Source organism: Macrotis lagotis, chromosome X, assembly GCF_037893015.1.
Source record: "Macrotis lagotis isolate mMagLag1 chromosome X, bilby.v1.9.chrom.fasta, whole genome shotgun sequence".
NCBI lineage: Eukaryota > Metazoa > Chordata > Mammalia > Peramelemorphia > Peramelidae > Macrotis > Macrotis lagotis.
This window is the reverse complement of record NC_133666.1, coordinates 30001325-30010880: the sequence shown is the minus strand read 5'-3', so window position 1 is coordinate 30010880 and position 9556 is coordinate 30001325.

Here is a 9556-nt window from a genome sequence, read left to right as displayed (position 1 = left end):
GTTTTAGAAAGAAATTTATTGATCTGGTAGAGAGAACCAGAAAGAAGGGGGACAGGATTGGCTCCCTCACCAAGTCTTTGAGGTTTTGCCTCATTGCTCTCAACTTTGGAGCAGTCTGTCTCCAAGAGAAGCCAAAACAATCTCTAACCCATTCTTTTTAATCTTGGCTTCCCTTTGGCCTCTAAAGTCAGCCTAATCTCTACAATAATTTTTTTGGGTTAGGCAATCCATAAAGATAGGTTCAAATGTTAATAGATGATAACCATAATTCCTTTTGGTGTCTGGAGAAGGAAAAAAAGGGAAAGGAAGAAAAACCAATTGGTACTTGGAGGGATTAAAAATGAAAAGGATTCCTCCAGAAGGAAAAAAAAAACAAAAACAAACATTCCTCTTTGCCCCTGGAAGAGAGGAAAAGGATTCCTGGAGAGGAAAAAAGTAACTCCTTGGTACCTGAAGGAAAAAGGAGAATTCCTTTTGGTACCTAAAAGAAAAAAGAATTCCTCTTTGTACCCCAGATAAGCAAGTATTGGCCTTGTGTTTGGAGATCCTGTATGTACAAAACATATATAACCCTTAATTTCTGGAGATTCAAAGATGATCAATGGGTCATGAGTATTCTTCTTGGGCTCTCCAGAGACAGACTTGTTCTGTGCCTGGAGACAAAAGGATGGAGCTTAGGAAAAACAAAACAAAACAAAGGATTTCTTTTGGTGACTGGAGAAAAAGATAACCCTTGGGTATGCAACTAACTCAACTATTCCCCTTGATATCAGATGATGACATCATTTCACTTGATGTCCCACAACTGGATTTTCCTTGTTGTCAAGAGCTCTTTTGACTAGACCTATTACCCTTGATGACTCAAAATGCATCGTTTTTCCTTCATGAATGAATATGGAATTATTGCAGTATTTCCCTTGATGCCAGTATCCCAATGGTTTTCTGAAGAATCACCTCAACTTACAGGTTTACAGAGAGCCAAAAAGTCTTCCTGTTTTCTGAAGAGGTCAGTGGTTTCCCTTGCTTTCTGGAGAGGCAAAACTAGGAAATTCCAGTATTTCATTTGATATATAAGTATTTGGAGAAGCAAATAGTCATATTCTTTTGGAGAAGCATGTTCATTCTTTTATGGAGAAGCAAAAAATCTTGTCCTCTGGAGAGGCATGCATCCACTTGGTTTCTGGAAATTCTAGGAAATTCCTATATTTTACTTGATGCAAGTATTAGTCATTTTCTGGAAGTACAAATATTTTATGGCAATGTTTGGAGAAGTAAAAAAAAATCTTCTAAAGAGGCATGCATCCACTTGGTGGATATAAATAGATAAATATTCTACTTGAATTGATTTTCTGAAAAAACAGATATTCAATGTTTGAAAAAGTCTTGCCTTCTGGAGAGGCATGCATCCACTTGGTTTCTGGAAATGCATTTTTTTCTTGGAAATTCCAGTATTTGCCTTGATAGCATCTCATTTCCTTTCTGGAGAGGCAAACATTCAACTTGATGTTCAGAAATGCAAATATTCTAGGAAATTCTAACATTTCTCTGGATACTAGCATTCAATATTGGAGACTTCAATATTGCACTTTCATGGGAGTCACAGGTCTTGCCTTTTGGATAGAGACGCATTTCAAGAATCCTTTCCTGGAGAATAAAAAATATTCTAGAGTTTTATTGCATTCCACTTGGTGTCTCAAAATACAAATATTCTAGGAAATTCCAGTACTTCTGATGCAAGTATTTCAGTCATTATATGGAGAATCAGATATCTTGTTTTATGGAGTCAAAGGCAAAAAGTCTAATGCTTGTCTCAAATTTCAGTATTTCCCTTGATGCAAATATTTTAATCATTTTCTGGAGAATTAAATATCTACTTGCCTTGTGGAAGTCAGACTCCTTTTGGAGAGAAGCAAGCATTCTAGAAAATTGGTGTCCTGATTTCTAGAAATTAGATATCCAGAGAAACTACTTTGCCTGGTTTTGAAGTCTCAAATCTCACCCCTCATTGCTTTGTGGGATTAAACATTATTTTTCCTGCCTGGTTTCTGGAATCTATAATTTTCCCACCACCACCACCACCACCACCACCACCACCACCACCACCACCACCACCCCCATGACTGTCTTCTGGAATTTTCTTCTAATTGCTTTCTGAAGTTGTTTGGGGGTTTTTCTCCTTCTACTTGGATATCTGGAACAAATTTTTTTTTTCCTGGCTTCTTGGAATGTTTGGTTTTTCCTATTTTCGGAAATCTACAATTTTGTCCTTCTATTTGATTTTTGATATTTACAATTTTATTATGCTTAGAAGATTTTTCATGCTTGGGTTCTAGAATCCAGTTTCTGGAATAATCACTCCTTTTCTTTTCTGGAATTTTAAATTTTTCTGGAATTTTTACATCATTTTAATTTTTCTGTTGGTAAGTATTGAATGGTAAGTATAAAACAAAATTGTATTTTTTCTGTGGCTTTGGTAAGTGCCACTTTTTCTCTAGGTATTGATCCACAACACTTATTTGCCTTCTGGGACATCCAAGTCTTCTCCATGATTTGTGGAATACAAATTATTTGGCTGCTGGGAGACCCAACCAACTCTTTGGTTTTCTGGAATACAAAAATTTGGGCAGACAACCAATCATTCTCCCACTTCTGTGGAACTTTCTAGAAAATTTAGACAGCTGGGAACTGTAATCCTAATACTCCCTCCTTGCTTTCTGGAATAAATGGTTTTGTTTTATTGGAGACTGGGTGATCCAATCATCCCCCTTATGTGGAATATAATTTTTAGAAAATTGACTGGGAGATCCAAGTTGGCAGCTGGGAAATTGCTTTTGGAATACAGTATTTTAGAAAATCATCCACTTTTGTGGAATACAAGTTTTTTTTTCATTTGTAATATCAAATATAATGTTTTTAATTTGGCAGATAGGGGATTTAGTCATCTTTGACTTTGATTTGTGGAACACAATTGTTCTTGAATACAAGATTCTCCCCCCCCCCCTTATTTGGCAGCTGGGGGATCTTGGAATATGTGTTGACTTGTTTTTTTAAAATGGCAGCATCCATCCTCCTTTATTTGTGGAATTACAAAAATTTTAAAATATAGCAACTGGGAGATCTCAACATTCCCCTTCATTTGTGGAATACTAAAAGAATCATCTTAATTTGTGGAATATAATTTTAAAATTTGTCAATTGAGAGATTTAATCATCCTGCTTCATTTGTGGAATACAAAAGTTGGTTGTTTATTTTCCATTTGGCAGTTTGGAGATCCATTTTTAGAATATAATTTTGAAATATTTGATTATTTTTGTGGAATACAAGGTGGTTTGCATTTTATTTTTAATCATTTTAGAGATCTAATCATTTGGTTTGGAAATCAAGGGATTATTTCTTCAATATGACATCTGGGAAATACAATAATCTGGGAGTAGTTTGTAGTTTTTGTTTTTTGTCTTTAATTTGGCATCTGGAATGATTTAATCATCCTTTATCTGTGGAATATAATTGTTAATTTGGCAGCTGGGAGATCTAATGGCCTTCCATTACAATAAGGTTTTAAATCAATATCACTGGTTTGTGTAATACATTTTTTTAATTTTGCAATTTTTTAATTTGGCAAGATGGTTTTCTTTTGGTGGCTGGTCATTTCCCTCAGTTTTCAGAATAAATTGTCAGCTGGGTGAGTTGCTTATGGTTATGACTAGGATTAGAAAATTGATTAACCCCCCCCCCCCAACCATTGTATGCTAATGCTAAAATTTAGCTGCTGGAAGATTGATTTATTGATTCAGGTTGTTAGCAAATTTAAAAGAATAATATATAATATATAATTATATAAAATAATAAACTGTTTTTGTTTGTTGGCAGAACCACTCTTGCAGCTTTAGGATGCAGGAGATCTAATTGATTTCCTTGGTTTAATAACAAGTTGTTAGCAAGTAGATCTAAATCTTGGATTGTGTAAGTGGTTATTCAAATGGCAAATCCAGCTGATTCTCATACACTGTTTTAACTGGCAGCTGGCAGACCCTTGCTTTATCTAATAAAAGTTGTTAACTGTTTCTATTGGCAACCAAAGGGATCTAATCAATCCCTTTTATGCAATAATTTGTTTTAATTGGTGGCCAGGCCACCTTAGACTAGGCTTCCATGTCTAGAGAGAGCAAATTGCTGCTTAATTGGCCACTAGAAGATCCAATGGATTGTGTGTCATGTTATTTTCATTGGTAACTGGCAGATCCAGTGACACACTTGTTTTAAGCAATGCCGATTTTTGTTGGTTTAAACTTGATGGAATAAAAGTAGTGTTGATTTTAGAAGCTGGTAGATCCATTTGGTTTGTGTTGTGTGGTAGAGGAACCATTTGGTCCTGTGGATCCAATTGTCACCTTTGATTTATGGATTACAAGTTTGTTCATTTCTTTAGTTTTGCTGGAAGTTCCTTTTTTGAATTGCTGTGAGATAAGTTGGTTTGTGGAATGTGTTATTCCACAAACTATCTCAGATTTGGTTGGTGGAATGTCGTTTTCTTTGGCAGCTCACTTATTTTGTGGAATACAAGTTCTCATCCTGGTGGAATACAAAATTTCCTTTGGCATCCTGGAGATCCCCTTGGTTTATTGTGGAATACAATTTTTTCGGTTCCCTTTTGGAATACAAAGTTTTATTTGGCAACTGCAAGATCTATTGGCTCCCTTTGGTTTATTTGGCTGGAAGAATGAACTATCCTCTTTGGTTTATGGAATACAACGGGGTTTTGTTTTGGTTTTGGGAAGCTGCCTGGAAGATCTCATCCTCATCATCTTTGGTTTGGAATACAAAATAACATTCTTCTGTGGAATACAAAGTTTGGGGGTTTTGGTGCTTGGAAGAAATCCTCCTTGGTTTGTGGAATACAAAATTCGTCATTCATTTGTGGAATACAAGGTCTTTCGGGGGTTTGGCTCTTGGAAGATATCATCCTCCTTGGTTTGGAATACAAAATCTGCTCATTGTGGAATACAATGGTCGCTGGGTTTTTTTTTTTTTTTTTTTGACATTTTCATCATCCTTACTTTGGAATACAAAATTTATCCTTTCTCATTTGTGGAATACAAAGTCTTTCGGGGTTTGTTTGGTTCTTGGAAGACCTCATCATCATCATCCTTGGTTTGTGGAATACAAAATTTCTTTCTTTTGTGGAATACAAATTTTTTTAAATTTTGGTTTTTGTGCTTGGAAGATTTCATGTGCTTGGAATACAAAATTTATTTTTTTCTCACTTGTGGAATACAAAGGTTTCTTTTTGTTTTTTTGGGTTTTTGTTTTTGTGTTGGGTTTTTTTTCTGGTGCTTAGAAGATTTCATCATTCTCCCTGGTTTGGAATACACTTTTCCTTCATTTGTGGAATACAAGGTTTTGGGTTTTTACTTTTCTTTCTTTGGGGTTTTTTGGAGCTTGGAAGATCTCATTCTCCTTGGTTGGAATGCAAAATTCATTCTTCATGGAATACAAATTTTTTGAGGTGGTTTTTTTTTTTTGAAGCTTAGAAGATCTCATTTTTCCTGGTTTGGAATACAAAATATTTGTGGAATACAAGTTTTTTGTTTTTGGTGCTTGGAAGAATTTTTTTCTTGATTTGTTACACAAAACATTTGTTATACATTCTACATTTGTAGAATATAAACTTTTTGGGTTTATATGATGCTTTCATGGTTTTTATTTTTTATTTTGAGTTTAGTATTGGTAAGTGAAATTGGTATTGGTAAGTGGGAACATCTCTTCATTTAGGTAAGTGCCAATTTTTATCTTGCTGTTTAGAATATGTAAATATTCTAAAGCAGGGGTGGGGAACAGCCAGCTCCCCTGGCCTTATTGGTATGTTGCCAATAGGTGGGGATTCAATTCAATAAATCTAGTAGCTTTTTAGAGGTGAATTAAATAAACAAATACAGTGAATGATGTTATAAATATCCAAATGACCCTTGATAAATAAAAGGTTCCCTACCACTGTTCTAAAGGATCCCAGGGTGGGGAAACCACTTAGGAGAAACTATTAGAGAGTTTATTTTTTTATTTTATTTTAATTTTATTTAGATTTATTTAAGGCAATGAGGATAAGTGACCCCCAAGGTCTGAGGTCAAATTTGGACTCAGGTCCTCCTATTCTTATCTACTGCACCACCTAGCTGTCCCAATATTGGAGAGTTTAAAATTTAAGGCATGACTCCCTGTCCTTATTAAGTAATGTTACTGGATTTGGCTTAAGGTCTATCACTTTTCCCCTCTAAGCCTACATTTATTCCCTTTTTAACAAGAGGAATTGAGATTAGCTGACCTAATATGAATACTAAACTATGCAAGTACCTTTCTGGCACTTACGACTGAATATTTAATATTTATAATTTGTTTTCTAGGTGTGGTGCATGTCCTGTTCAAGCAACCCTCCAGGTCATTGGTGGACCCTTACATTGTAGATTTCTGGACCAGACTTATACATGTTGAAGGTTTAGATCTTCTCTGTCTTTAAGGAAATGTCTCTGAATATGACAGATTTGGGGACTATCAATGTGACTCTGGAGACTTGAGGGCCATTTTCATTTCTTATCTTTTGTGGGTCTGTAGTGGGCCATTCTATAGTTTGTTTGGTCATTTCCCATTTTTGGGTTTTCTCTATTATCTTTAGCAATAAGCATCCTTGTGTTAGTGGCACTGCAATTGATTGTTCCCAAAAGATGGGCCCTTTCTCAGCCATAATTGGTATGAATGTGGGCATTTTCCCACAACCCCTGCCAACACTGATTTTTATAATTTCTCTGGGCAAAAGTTGATAGCTCTTTAAAGAAGTTGATGGGTCTATTTGTACTGTTAGTTAATTTCAGTGAATTATCTCAGACAATTCTTTTGGATTTTTTTTCAAGGCCATGGGGTTAAGTGGTTTGCCCAAGGCTATATGGCTAGGTAATTACTAAGTGTCTGAGGTTGGATTTGAACCCAGGTACTCCTGACTCCAAGGCCGGTGCTCTATCCACTGCACCACCTAGCCGCCCCTAGACAATTCTTTACTCAGCTTTCTTTCAGACGATAGTTTAATTTTTTTATTAAAGATTTTATTTATTTTGAACTTTACAATTCCCCCCCCCATTCTTGCTCCCCTCCCCCCACCGGAAGGCAATTTGTCTTTACATTTCCATGTTGTACATTGATCCAAATTGAGTGTGAGAGAGAAATCATATCCTTAAGGAAGAAAAATAAAGTATGAGATAGCAAAATTACATAATTAGTTTTTCCCCTAAATTGAAGGTAATAGTTTATAAACTGACACTTGTAGAAGATGACCTAGTGTGTAACATAATCAAGTCAACAGTAGGGGTGTCTCTGATTCAAATGTGATGGTCTAAAGCACTACCCCCCCCCCCCAAATAATGGCTGTAAAGTCACAAGTTAGAAGGGAATTCCAAGGGATCTTACATCCTTTCATTTTACAGAAGGGGCAATTGAAGCCTTGAGGAAAGGAATTTGATAATGGTCTTACAAGGATCCTATGCTCTACTTACTTGCTCTTTTTTCCTCCTTCATTCAGGAAAGCTCCATCCAGTCCCAACCTGTTCCTGAGGAGACCTACCACAGATGGCCATGGACCAGTGAAGAAGATTCACCAAGAAAGCCCCCCCCCCTTTTTTGTTTTGTTAAAAGATATTTTGTTAAACATGTCCTTCCTTTGTTATAATTACAAACCATCTCCATAGACTGTAAGCTTCAATCTGTACCACGATTTCCCTCCCTTCCCCTGTTACCATGCTTGTGTGAACTCCCTTGTTGCTTCAACAGAGCTGTAAACTTGCTGCTTCCCTCACCTTTCCCCCCAGATCATGTACACTGAATAAACTGTTTTTTTTTACAAGAACTTTGTTGTTTTTGAAAATGATTTCCTCAGGGAAATCAAAAAATTCATTTTTAATTCTGAAATTCTCAGCCTTAGGCTGTTAAATAATGTGCTAGGGTGGAGTGAGCTCTAGGATCTTAGAAATCATTCAAACTTACTATTAGTAAATCAACTCATTGTAGGACAGTGAAAGGTGTTGATTGAATCACAAGTTCATGGTTTCAACTCAATTCACTCCTCTCTGCAAAATGAACAGGTTAGACTAGATCCCATCTCCGAATATGGTTTACTTCATTTCATTCTGTTCTTTGCTTTAGAGTCCTGGGGTACCAGGACTAATGCCAGATGATACCAATTTTAAGACTTGGGAACCTGAATTTGTGCTATAGCCATCTTTTTTAGGTTTTTGCAAGGCAAATGGGGTTAAGTGGCTTGCCCAAGGCCACACAGCTAGGTCATTATTAAGTGTCTGAGACCACATTTGAACCCAGGTACTCCTGACTCCAGGGCCGGTGCTTTATCCATTACACCACCTAGCTGCCCCTACTATAGCCATTTTTAGGTTGACCCTAGTTAACTGTTAATTCACAGCACAGGAGCTGAAAATTTCTACCAACTATTGACCTTCCATGTTCCCATCCCTCAATAGTTAGTGATTTCCTAGCCTTTAAATGGCACTGTTTATCGAATGCCATTTCTGTAGGCATGTTTGTATTTGGAGGGGGGCAGGGAAGAGTGTCTTAGGAGAATATAATTTTCCTGTGTCCTGTGCAGCTACCTTCCACTTCCTGTCTAGACTAATCCTTGAGATAGGAACAGGACTTGTCTGAATCCCACTTCTCATTCATTTCCCTCATCCTCAGATTGGAGTTATCCAACCTCTAGGAAAGAGAGTTCTTGACCTGTGCTCCATGAAACTGGCTTGGGGCGTGGGGCGGAATCACAGCCTTATTTTTCATATTTTAAAATGATTTAATCCCACCTCCAACACTTAATTCCCTAGCTGTGTGGCCTTGGGCAAGCCATGCAACCCCACTGCCTTGCAAAAACTTCCAAGGAGGGTTCCACAACACAAATCAAGAACCCATACTGCAGAAACATAAGCAAGGAAGGCAGTTCAACAACAGGCCTGCTGCTCCTGGGGATTCATCTTTGGCTGCTGCTATATTACAGGATTTTTCCAGTTGGCCACACAAGATGGGTTGGGGGTAAGAGGTGATTGAATGATGTCTTCAAGCCATTTTGCAGTTAGTCAGCACTTTTGAGGGGAGAGTTGGGTGTCTACTGGAGAAAAGGTGCCAGACCTCCTCCACACCTATTCCCCAGGAAGACCCCATTTGGACTCCTGGGCTTCCCTGACCCATCCTCAAGACTCATATACAACTGGGTGGTTGAGGGGGAAAATCAGATCTGCTCTTTTCTGGCATCTCAAATCAGAGAGTGGTGAGGCAATCAAACACCCCAGTGACTCCCAGGCTATCTGGTCCCAGGGGAATCTACCTACCTCCAAGCTTAGCTCCAGAGACTTCTAGAAGGAAAAGCAAAAAATCTGGAGACTCAGACTTTGGACCAGGTAGGTAGAATCATGCTGGAGATGACCCCCACCACCACCACCAAGTGATCTTAATCTCCCCAGAGTTGGGCTTGGAGCCAGGGATCTTCCTTACATGCTCCGACTATGGCCTCAGC